We start from the raw sequence: 13,196 nt of genomic DNA on the forward strand, positions 1-13,196 counted from the left end.
GCACAACAAGGAAACAGCCAACTCTAAGACTGGGCAAACAAGGGGTTGGGGATTTAGCTCAGTGGTAGAGCGCTTGCCTAGCAAGTGCAAGGCCCTGGGTTCGGTCCCCAGCTCCGAAAAAAAGAAAAAAAAAAAAAAAAAGACTGGGCAAACATCCCATACCCATTTTTCTAGGTTCCCTAGACACATATCACTCCAAAGCAAGCAGGAAGTAGTCAGAGATCATGACGACCCTATTCCTGCTCCACCATTGTCTCTAATTTTTCATTTTTTAATTAAACAAAAACAGGGGAATGTTGATATTCTGTCTAAGCTCCATTCCCACAGTTGCCTGGCAACAGCCAGCTGTGTTTGCCCCCTCCTCTCCCTCTTGCTTTCTTTGCCCTCTCCCCTTTGTCCCTTCTCTCCCCATTTCCCTTCCCCCTTCCCTCCACATGCCCATGGCTGGCCTTTCCTCTCTTCTTCTACTCTTCTTCTCTCATTAAACCTTTCCACATGGAACCATGTTGGCTTGATGTGTTTTGTCCAGACACAGGCCAAGATTTAAACCCCAACAAAGGTGTGCTACAGAATTGCATCAGATTCTCGGAAAAAAATAAACAAAGGTCATTAAGAAATACTATGAAAATGTTCACCATCCTTTGCCATCAAAGAACCGCACATTACAATTGCTTTTAGACTTCGTCTTACACACACCAGCGTTGTTAAAATTAAGGAAAAAAATTACATCAGATACTGCTATGGATGGAGGGGAAGAGGAATATCTATTCACTATTTGGGAGTGCAAAACAATGCAGGTACTGTGGAAATCATTTTGGTGGTCCAGAAATAGACCTGACATATGACCCAGATATACCACCACTCCTGAAATAGGACTATTTCCTACTCCAGAGACACATGCTTACCCATGCCCATTGCTGCTCTGTCCCTAACAGGTAGGACATAGTAAGAGCCCAGATGTCCATCAGCTGATGAACACATAATAAAAATATGGTACCTACACACTGAAATGTTTTTCAGCTGTAAAGAGAAATGAAATTATAATTAATTATTGGTCAAAATATATGAGCCTAATGTGCCTTTCATTCAATTATATCAGAGTCTGGAAATCTAAAAATCCATTCTTTCTAAGACAAATGAAGGATGAAGTAAATCTATTTGGGAGAATATCCTATTTCATATTATACAACTGCTGTCAGGACTATGACTACAAACATTCAAAAATGTACTGAATGTTGGGGTAGCACATCATATCAAGGAAACAAAATAAATAGTTGACTCAAATGGTTTAGAATCTGGTGAGGAGCACTTGGGCAAAACTCTGGAGCATAGTTACACAGTGCAATGGTCTAACTAGGAGGGCTACAGCGAGCAGCCAGATCACTCCCCGTGCTGCTCAGAACTAAGACAGCACTGCTGAAAGCTTCTAGTTGTCTTCTTGCGAATACAAATATTAAATAAAGGGGGACGCTTAAGGCAGAAGGCAACTAAGATCGTGTGGTGACTCAGGGAAATTAATTAAGGAGCATGCCTGTAAAGGTTTCATTGTGGTCATCATTGATGAGAGCTGCTTTGAGGGCATATGCCCTGAAGGGATCTGCCCTCTTAGCAGCCCAAAAGAGAAGCAGGGGAGTCCCCAGGAGATGGAAATGTATAGAAACTGTAATTATCTCTCTTGCATCGTTTGATATTAATTAATGTAGGAAAGAAAAATTTCTGAGAGTTGATTAAGATGGATGGAAATTGTTCAAATATGGACTTTATTGGCAGTTCAGAGAGTCTGTTCTGAAACTCTGCCTCTTAATGGTCTGCTTTTTATGGACTTCCGCTAGCTCTGAGTGACCACTTCACCTGATGACAAAACTACTCATGTGTCGTCTAGCACTAGGCTGGGAATGCGAGATGATTTTATCCTTATCAAGGATTTCATATTGTTTAAAAAGGTGATGGAAACTATGTAAGAACGTGGCTGTGGTAACCGCAGCCCTGAGGTTGCCAGCCACTGCTGCAAAACACACTTCTCAATCCCTCCGAGACGGCTGTGAGGTCTCTGGGGTATCTCTGCTCTCTCACATATCTGTGTCAGATCACACTGGTTTCAGGTTTTAGCAAGACACAACACAAGAAAGTGAAAATGCTCAAACTTTATAAACCCAGAATAAACCTGAACAATAACAATTGCAGAAAACACTCCTTTGAGGAGAGAGGTTGATCAGAAGAGCTGCTTGGATATTTTTACGCTGACTCTCAGATATGGTTGGATCACACACTGACATTTGAAAAGCACACTTAAATGATGTTAAAGAGAACCCTTGAGACAGGCAAAAATTTACTTAAAAATAACTAAATGAAACTCAAGGGCTCTTAAGTCTCACCATTTGGTGATTGAAAGTAAAATTCATATTCTAGTCACAGTCAATGTATTTGGAGTTCAGAAGGCTCTCGTAGTATTGTATAAAACAATATTACACTCAGAAAGCATAATGGCAGGCATTTTATTTCCTAAAAAAATTGAACTTCTATACAACAAAAGGTAATTTTTTTATATTAGCATCTCCATGCAATATTCCCTTCAGTGTTAAAGAGGACAGGGGATATTTGGACGATTACTTCCAGAAGAGGTTGTCTTGAAACGAAAGCAAATATAGAGAACCCTGGAGCAGCATAAACGCCTACAGACAGGTTGATATAGTTAAAAGATTCCTTGGGTAATTAATGCTTCCATGTGGTAAGATTGTAGCTCAAGGAACCAGGAGAGAGATAACACTCGATTGTTTTTAAATATCATGATACCAGATAAGCAGTTATTTTTATAAACGCACAGTGTTCTCCATCCATTTTTCTTTTAATATTTTCTTTGGGGCATTTAAAAAACTCTGTATACTCTTCCTCCAGAAGAAAAATACAAATGCCTATAGGCATGGTGTCTTCTAGGAAGGGAGAAAGATTGTGCTCCCCTTGGAAAAGCAGGAGAAACTCTAGCAAATATAACAGTTTGAAGGAATTACTGTGGTAAAGAAACTCCACATGAAAACCCACAGAATCAACCAACCTGAGTCCAGAGGAACTCACAGAGACAAAACCTCCAATCAGGAATCCTGCATAGAAATGACTCAAGTCCCTCTACACATAAGTTACAATTGTATACCCTGATCTTCTTGTGGGACTTCTAACAGTGGGAATAGGGACTGTCTCTGATTCTATTGCTTGTCTTTGGGATCCTTTTCCCCTACTGGGTTGCCATATCTAATCTTAAGAGAAGATATTATTATTATTGCTGGTTGATATCTATCAAGGCTCATGCTTTTCCAAAGAGAAATGGACTGGTAGGTGGGGGCAGGACAGGGATGAGAGGAGAGGAGAAAAGGGAAACTTAGGTTGGAATGTAAAATTAATAAAATTAAAATGAAGAAAGAAGGAAAGAAGAAGGAAGGAAGAAAGAAAGGAAGGAAGGAAGAAAGGGAGGGAGGGAGGGAGGGAGGAAGGAAGGAAGGAACTCACTTTCTCCAACTTAAATACATCCATACTATACTATACTATACTTTACTTTACTTTACTTTACTATACTATACTATACTTTACTTTAGGAGAAACCCATTTCCAGAGCAGGGAGATAGCGATTTTGAATGCATGCGCATTGCCACAACACCAGTATGTGAGCTTCGAATGGTTCCTACCTGCAGGCAGCCTGGTACTCTCAACTGCCCCCTTTTCACAGCAGCACATCTGAGTCCTATTTGTTTATGATCCAGAAAACCCTGAAGCCCATTGCTTTAGAGTTTGCCCACAGCTGTTCATGCCTGTGCGTAGAGCTATTGATGTAGGTTTTGAAAAATATTTAACAAATAGCCTCAATTTATTTTCCACACAAACAACATTTATTCCTGTTTCACAAGTTTTAAAATGTTTGGTAGTTCTAGGCAAAACTTCACTTTCCTCTAAAACTACAACGGAACTTTCTGGAACCTTCCAGGAGTATAAATAATGACTCAGAGGCTTCTAATATAGTTTAAAGCTTAGGCCTTTTACTAGGGCAGGCTCCCAGCTATCTCATCTAATATACTCAATTATTCTAGCCTAGGACCTGCCGCATGGCAATCTCTATACCTCTCTACTCCTCTGTGGTCCATGTTGGTTTTCCTCCAAATCAACTCCTGAACCCCCTCCCCATTCCCACCCCCAACACACACACACACACACACACACACACACACACACACACACACACACACACATATTGCCTTCTTCTCCCAGGGTTACTATCTCTGGTTGGAAGGCCCACCCCTACTTCCTGCTACAGCTATTGGTCATCAGCTTTATATTATAACCAATCAGCAGTGAGACAACCTTTGATACATTTCTAGGTAGCCTTTAAGCAGGTGAGGAGGGACAGATATTTACAAAATATGAGGTGTGTGATGGTTCATAAAAATGACAATACCAGAATCCTTCCAGCACTTACTTCTCTGTTATACAGAATAAATAATTGACAATACAGAGACTAGCTTTCGAACAAAGTCAAAGAGGTTATCCCAATATAAAACAAAATAGTAACGGTATTTATCTAAGATGACTAGAAGACTAAATAGAAGAGTGCATGGGAAGTGAAGAGTAAAATGCCTGGTAAAAAGGAAATACTCACTCGGTACTGAACCTGTCCCACACCTCTCTGCATTTAAATCCTGTTGGGGAGAGAGCTGAACTCCCAGAAGTGCAGACAATCCTGAGATCTTAGGAGAGACCACCACTTCTGCCCAGTTCTGCTCACATTCCTGGCCCAAGAGGAACCTCTATAGTGGCCTCTAGATGCTGGAATATAGGAGCAGGCAGCTGCAGGAACCTGCTGGATTCTGCCTGCACCTAGAACTGAACAGAACCGGTCCCACCACGCCCTCCACCCAAATCCCATGGTGGAGAGAGCTGGACCCTCAAAAGTGCAGACAATCCTGAGAACACAGAGGAGACAACTATTTCTGACCACATTCCTGAGCCAAGAGGAAACTGTCAAGTGCCATCTGTGCCCTCTGGGCACAGGGACCTAGGAGCAGTCAGGATCAGAACCTTTCAGGTTTCTCCCTATGCCTAGAGCTGAAAGCCAGTTGTCAGGAGTGCCTACACACTGAGAACAGAGGAAAATCCAACTCTTCTGCCCCAAACAACCTACCTGGAGGTTCAGGTCACACAAACCCAGGAGCAGCTGTCTGTTCCCAGATGTGGCTGGAAGAAAGCAGGAATTCTGACACACACAGGCATACAGGAAGTTCAAGACACTGTCAGAGACAGCAAGACAAGCTAACACCAGAGATAACCTGATGGCAAGAGGCAAGCGCAGGAACCTAAGCAACAGAAACCAAGAATACTTGACATCATCAGAGCCCAGTTCTCCCATCAAAGCAAATACTGGATATACAGACACACCAGAAAAGCAAGATTTGGATTTAAAACCACATGTTATGATGATGATAGAGGACCATAAGAAGGATTTAAATAACTCCCTTAAAGAAATACAGGACAACACAAATAAACAAGTAGAAGACCCGAAAGAGGAAACATAAAAATCCCTTAAAGAATTACAGGAAAACACAACCACACAGGGGAAGGAATTGAAAAAACCATCCAGAATTTAAAAATGGAAATAGAAATAATAAAGAAAGCACAAAGAGAGAAAACCCTGGAGATAGAAAATCTAGGGAAGAGATAAGGAGTCATAGATGCAAGCATCACCAATAGAATACAAGAGATAAAAGAGAGAATTTCAGGGGCAGAAGATACCATAGAAAATACCATCATAACTGTCAAAGATAATGTAAAAGGCAAAAAGTTCCTAGCCCAAAACATCTAGGAAATCCAGGAAACGAAAGTGAAGATCAAACCTAAAGGTAATAGGTATAGAAGAGAGGAAAGATGTGCAACTTAAAGGGCCAGTAAATATCTTCAATAAAATTATAGAAGAAAACTTCCCTAACCTAAAGAAAAAGATGCCCATAAACATAAAAGAAGCCTACAGAACTACAAATAGATCAGACCAGAAGACAAATTCCTCTTGTTGCATAATAGTCAAAACACCAAATGCATAAAACAAAGAAAGAATATTAAAAGCAGTATGAGAAAAAAGTCAAGTAACATTTAAAGACAAACCAATGAGAATTACACCAGACTTCTCACGAGAGACTCTGAAAGCCAGAAGGTCCTGGGCAAATGTCACATAGCCCCTAAGAGAACACAAATGCCAACCCAAGCTACTATATCCATCAAAACTCTCAATTGACACAGATGGAGAAACCAAGATATTCCAAGATAAAACCAAATTTACACAATGTTTTCCTACAAATTCATCCCTACAAAGGATAATACATGGAAAACTACAACCCAAGGAGGGAAACTACACCCTAGAAAAAGCAAGAAAGTAATCTCCTTGCAATGAAACTAAAAGAAGAGACACATAAACTTAATTCCACCTCTATCAACAAAAATAACAAGAAGCAACAATCAATATTCCTTAATATCTCCCAACATCAATGGACTCAATTTCCCAATAGAAAGACATAGACAAACAGACTGGGTATGTAAAGAGGACCCAGAATTTGGCTGCATACAAGAAACACACCTCAGAGACAAAGACAGACACTACCTCAGAGTAAAATATTGGAAAGCAACTTTCCAAGCTAATGGTCCAAAGAATCAAGCTGGAGCCATCCTAATATCAAGTAAAATCAACTCTCAGCCAAAAATCATCAAAAAAGATAAGGAAGGACACTTCATATTCATCAAAGGAAAAATCCACTGAGATGAACTCTTAATCCTAAATATCTATGCTCCAAATGTAAGGGTACCTATATTCATAAAAGAAACCTTATTAATGCTCAAAGCACACATTGCACCTCGCACAATAACAGTAGGAGATTTCAACACCCCACTCTTGCCAATGAACAGATCATGGGAACAAAAAGAAAGAGAAACTAACAGACGTTATAAACTAAATGGACTTAACAGGTATTTATAGAACATTCCATCCCAAAACAAAAGAATATACCTTTTTCTCAGCACCTCATGGTACCTTCTCCAAAACTGACCATATAATTGGTCACAAAACAGTCCTCAATAGATACAGGAAAATAGAAATAATTCCATTTATCCTATCAGATCACCACGGAGTAAGGCTGGTCTTCAATAACAGCAATAATGAGAGAATGGCCACATATACATGGAAGTTGAACAATGCTCTACTCAATGACAACTTGGTCAAGGAAGAAATAAAGAAAGAAATTAAAGACTGCTTAGAATTTAATGAAATGAAGGTACAACATACCCAAACTTATGGGGCACAAAAAAAGTTGTGTTAAGAGGAAAACTCATAGCTCTGAGTGTCTGCAAAAAGAAACATCAGCAGCTTGTCAGCACACCTAAAAGCTCTAGAACAAAAAGAAGCAAATATACCCAAGAGGAGTAGAAGGCAGGAAATAATCAAACTCAGGGCTAAAATCAACCAAGTAGAAACAAAAAGGACTATATAAAGAATCAACAAAACCAGGAGCTCATTCTTTGAGAAAATCAACAAGATAGATAAACCCTTAGCAAGACTAACCAGAGGGCACAGAGAGTGTATCTAAATTAAAAAAATCAGAAATGAAAAGGGATACATAACAACAGAATCTGAGGAAATTCAAAAACTCATCAGATCCTACTCCAAAAGCCTATATTCAACAAAATTCTACATATAGGTGAGGGCAAAATAGACAAATACTGGGTACTAAAATTAAATCAGGAGCAGATAAACCATCTAAACAACCCCATAACTCCTGAAAAAATAGAAACAGTTATTAAAAGTCCCCCAAACAAAAAGAGCTAGGAGCAGATGGGTTTAGTGTAGTATTCTATCAGACCTTCGTAGAAGACCTCATACCAATACTGTCCAAATTATTCCACAAAATAGAAACAGATGGAGCACTACCAAATTCCTCTATGAAGCCACAATTACTCTTATACCTAAACCACACAAAGACCCAGCAAAAAAGGAAAACGTCAAACTAATTTCCCTTATGAATATTGACACAAAGATACTCAATAAAATTCTTGCAAACTGAATCCAAGAACACATCAAAACAATCATCCATCATGATCATGTAGGCTTCATTCCAGGGATGAAGAGATGGTTCAATACATGAAAATCCATCAACATAATCCACTATATAAACAAACTCAAAGATAAAAACCACATGATCATTTCATTAGGTGCTGAGAAAGCATTTGACAAAATTCAACACTCCTCCATGATAAAAGTGCTGGAAAGATCAGGAATTCAAGGCCCATGCCTAAACATAGTAAAAAGCAATATACAGCAAACCAGTAGCTAACATCAAACTAAATGGAGAGAAACTTGAAGCGATACCATGAAAGTCAGGGACTGGACAAGGCTGCCCACTCTCTCCCTACTTATTCAATATAGTTCTCAAACTCCTAGCCAGAGCAATCAGACAACGAAAGTGGGTCAATGAGATACAAATTGGAAAGGAAGAAGTCAAAATATCACTATTTGTAGATGATATGATAATATGCTTAAGTGACCCCAAAAGTTCCACCAGAGAACTACTAAGCCTGATAAACAACTTCAGCAAAGTGATTGGGTATAAAATTAACTCAAACAAATCAGTAGCCTTCCTCTGTTCAAAGGATCAACAGGCTGAGAAAGAAATTATGGAAATGACGCCCTTCACAATAATCCCAAATAATATAAAACACCTCTGTGTGACTTTAACCAAGCAAGTGCAAGCTCTGTAGGACAAGAACTACAAGTCTCTGAAGAAAGGAATTGAAGAAGATATCAAGAGAAGGAAAGACCTCCCATGCTCATGGATTGACAGGATTAGTATAGTAAAAATGGCCATTTTGCCAAAAGCAATCTACAGATATGATGGAATCCCCATCAAAATTCCAACTCAATTCTTCATAGAGGTAGAAAAAGCAATTCTCAAATTCATTTAGAAGAACAAAACACCCAGGATAGCAAAAAATATTCTCAATAATAAAAGAACCTCTGGAGGAATCTCCATTCTTCACTCAAGCAGTACTACAGAGCGGCAGTGATAAAAAAAATTGAATGGTATTGGTACAGAGACAGGCAAATAGAACAGTAGATTAGAATTGATGACCCAGAAATGAACCCACTCACCTATGGTCACTTGATCTTTGAAAATGAGGAAAAAACCATCCAATGGAAAAAAAGAGCATTTTCAACAAGGTGCTGGTTCAACTGGAGGTCAGCATGTACAAGAATGCAAATCGATCCATTTTTATCACCTGTACAAAGCTTAAGTCCAAGTGGATCAAGGACCTCCACATCAAGCCAGATACACTCAAATTAGTAGAAGAAAAAGTGGGGAAGAGTCGCAAATACATGGGCAGTTGGAAAATTTTCCTGAACACAACACCAATGCCTTATGCTCTAAGATCAAGAATTGACAAATGGGACCCCATAAAACTGCAAAGCTTCTGTAAGACAAAGGACACTGTCATTAGGACAAAATGGCAACCAACAGATTGGGAAAAGATCTTTACAAATCCTACATCTGATAGAGGGTTAATATCCAAAATATACAAAGAACTCAAGAAGTTAGACTCCAGAGCCAAATAACCAATCCTATTAAAAAATGGGGTGCAGAGCTGAACAAGGAATTTTCAGCTGAGGAATATCGAATGGCTGAGAAGCACCTAAAGAAATATTCAACATCCTTAGTCATAAGGGAAATGCAAATCAAAACAACCCTGAGATTCCATCTCACACCGGTCAGATTGGCTAAGATCAAAAATTCAAGCGACAGCAGATGTTGGCAAAGACGTGGAGAAAGAGGAACACTCTTCTATTGTTGGTGGGGCTACAAACAGGTACAACCACTCTTGAAATCAGTCTGGTGGTTCCTCAGAAAATTGGACATTGCACTACCTGAGGACCCAGCTATACCTCTCCTGGATGTATACCCAAAAGATGCTTCAACATACAACAAAGACACATGCTCCACTATGTTCATAGCAGCCTTATTTATAATAGCCAGAAGCTGGAAAGAACCCAGATGCCCTTCAACAGAGGAATGGATACAGAAAATGTGGTACATCTACACAATGGAGTATTACTCAGCTATCAAAAACAATGACTTTATGAAATTCGTAGGCACAGGGAATGAACTAGAAAGTATCATCCTGAGTGAAGTGACACAATCACAGAAAAACACACATTATTCACTCACTGATAAGTGGATATTAGTCCAAAAGCTCAAATTACCCAAGATGCAATCCACAGACCATGTGAAGCTCAAGAAGGAGGATGACCAAAATGGGGATGCTTCACTCCTTCTTAAAAGGGGGACCAAAAATATTCACAGGAGGGGATATGGAAGCTAAGTTTAGAGCAGAGACTAAAGGAACGGCCATTCAGAGCCTGCCCCACATGTGACCCATATATATTCAGCCACCAAAACTAGATAAGATTGATGAAGCTAAGAAGTGCATGCTGGCAGGAATCGGATATAGACCTCTCCTGAGTGACACAGCCAGAACATGTTACATACAGAGGCAAATGCTAACAGCAAACCACTGAACTGAAAACGAGACCCCCCTTGGAGGAATTAGAGAAATGATTGAAAGAGCTGAAGAGGCTTGCAACCCTATAAGAACAACAATGCCAACCAACCAGAGCTCCCAGGGACTAAATCACTATCCAAAGACTATACATGGACTGACCCATAGCTCCAGCTGCATATGTCACAGAGGATGGCCTTGCTGGTCACCAATTAAAGGAGAAGCACTTGGTCCTGCCAAGGTTGGACACCCAGGGTAAGGCATTGTCAGGAGGGGAGTAGAGTAAGGGGGTAGATGGGGAGGGGAACACCATTATAGAAGAAGGGGAGGAGGAGGGGATGGGGGCTTATGGACAGAAAACCAGAAAAGGGAATAACATTTGAAATGTAAATAAATATCCAATAAAAAATAATTTTAAAACCTTAAAAAATAATTTGTATAAACTTCTCTTCTCTGAACTGTAATACTTTTAATATGTTTGTAAGTCAAATGTATTAAAATAAGAACACTAAAAGGTGCATAGGAAAAATATGAGCTCTATATAAGTTAATAGGCCCAAGTATACCATGATAACTTGAGTGTGAGTGGGTTGTCTGAGTCCTTAGATAGTTTCCATCATTGTTCCTTCTCAGCAGTAGGAGGATCATCCACCCGGACTTGGGTGTGATGGACTCAGAAACCAATTCAGTCTACATTCAAGGTGGTCAGGGTTGTCACGATCAGCATGTAATTGTAAGGGGCCCTTCTACTACAGTTCTAGGGAGGCCTGATGATGTCTCCTCACATATACCCAGTCACCAGGTTGGTAGCAATACTGCTTCGGGGATTGACCTGATTCATAAATGGCACGAAGTTTAGGCCACACTTGTTCATGAGCCCATTGGGTTGCCATTGCCTTTTGGAGTAGTTCTCTGTCCTGGATTTCAGCAACAGCTGCGGACTATAGGTTGGGGACAACATGGGAGGAATGCCATGTATGATTTCAAAGCGAGTGAGTAGGGAGAGTTCCTTACCCTGTAAAGAACAAAGGGGAGGAATGCCACCCAGTCACTACCAGTCTCCATAGTCAACTTAGTTAAGGTCTCTTTTAAGGTTCTATTCATTCTTGCTACCTGTCCTGAACTTTTGGGTCTGTAAGCACAATGTAATTTCCAATCTGCCCCCAAGAACCTAGCTAGACCCTGGCTGACTTTAGACACAAAAGTTGGTCCATTATCTGACCCTATCAGATTAGGAAAGCTGAACCTAGGTAAGATCTCTTCTAGTAGTTTTTCAGCCATTATGGTAAAAATTTCAGATTTGGTAGGAAATGCCTCGGTCCATCCCGAGAAGGAGTCCACAAAGACTAATAGGTATTTGTATCCATGATTGCCTGGCTTACCTTCCATAAAATCCACTTCCCAATAAGCCCCTGGTTTCTTACCTCACATTGGGGATGGGTAACAGCATTGTCACTCGACAGGCTTTACAACTGGTCACTACTAACTAGGTCAATCTTTTCTTGGGTGATTTGGAACATGACACTTATCACGTGTGCCATCTGACATGCACCCATGTATGTAGTCCTATGTAACTTCCTGAGGATCTGTTGGGCTAAGGACTTGGAGAGGATGACCTTACTGTCCCCTGAGTGCCACCAGCTCTCTAAGCACTTGCTGTTAGGTAGGTTCCTTACCCACTCCAGCTCCTCTTGACTGTATTTTGGCTTGGTCAGCAGGTTAGGGCCCAGGGGTTCCAGCAGAGTAAATTACAAAGGTTCCTATGGGTTTCAAGGCCACCTCTCTAGCCATCTGGTCGGCTAAGTTGTTTTCGCTGGCCAGTTGTAGCACCTCTCTTGTGCTGTGGATGATAGGGAGCTTTCAGGGTAACCATAAAGCCGGTAGCAGGTGGAGGATCTCCTCCTTGTTTTTGGTTGTCTTTCCTTCAGCCATCAAAAGTCCTCACTCTCAATGGCACCATGAATATGAGCTATGGCAAAAGCATACTGTGTATGTAGATGTTGACTGCCAGGACTTCTTGAGTTAGTGCTATCAACTCTGCTTTCGGTGTTTAGGTTCCTGGGGGAAGAGGCCAAGGCTGATCTGCCTCAGGTAGTGACATACCCATCAAGTCTGGCCGAGGACATTGGACCTGGGTGAGGACCTCTGCACATTCATTTAGCAGTTGGCTGAGGTTTGGGTCTGGCAGGAGGGTAGCAGGATTCAGGGTAGTGGGTGTCTGGAAGATTATTCTGCCAAGGGTTAAGTAGAAGGGTCTGGTAGTGGGTCACTTTGGCATTACCAAGCCATCTGTCTAAGATTGCCTGAGTACTCCTCAATTACATGAGGGGTGCTCATAATCAGGGTCTGTCCCAGAGTGAGCTTATCAGCATCTTTAACCAGTAAAGCAGTGGCTACTATGACACATAAACTAGGAGGCCACCCTACTGCCACCAGATCTAGCTTCTTTGACTTGTAGACCATCAGTGTTTAAGGGTCCTAGGGTCTGAGTTATGACCCCTTTTGCTACTCCCTTATTTCATCTACATATAGGACTTTGTCCTGTCAGGTAACCATTTCACCTCATCAAATGCCATTTAGTGTTTCGAGGTCCAGATGAAATTTTTGGTCTCTTTGGTGGCCTCA

This window comes from Rattus norvegicus, chromosome 14 (assembly GCF_036323735.1).
Source record: "Rattus norvegicus strain BN/NHsdMcwi chromosome 14, GRCr8, whole genome shotgun sequence".
Taxonomy (NCBI): domain Eukaryota; kingdom Metazoa; phylum Chordata; class Mammalia; order Rodentia; family Muridae; genus Rattus; species Rattus norvegicus.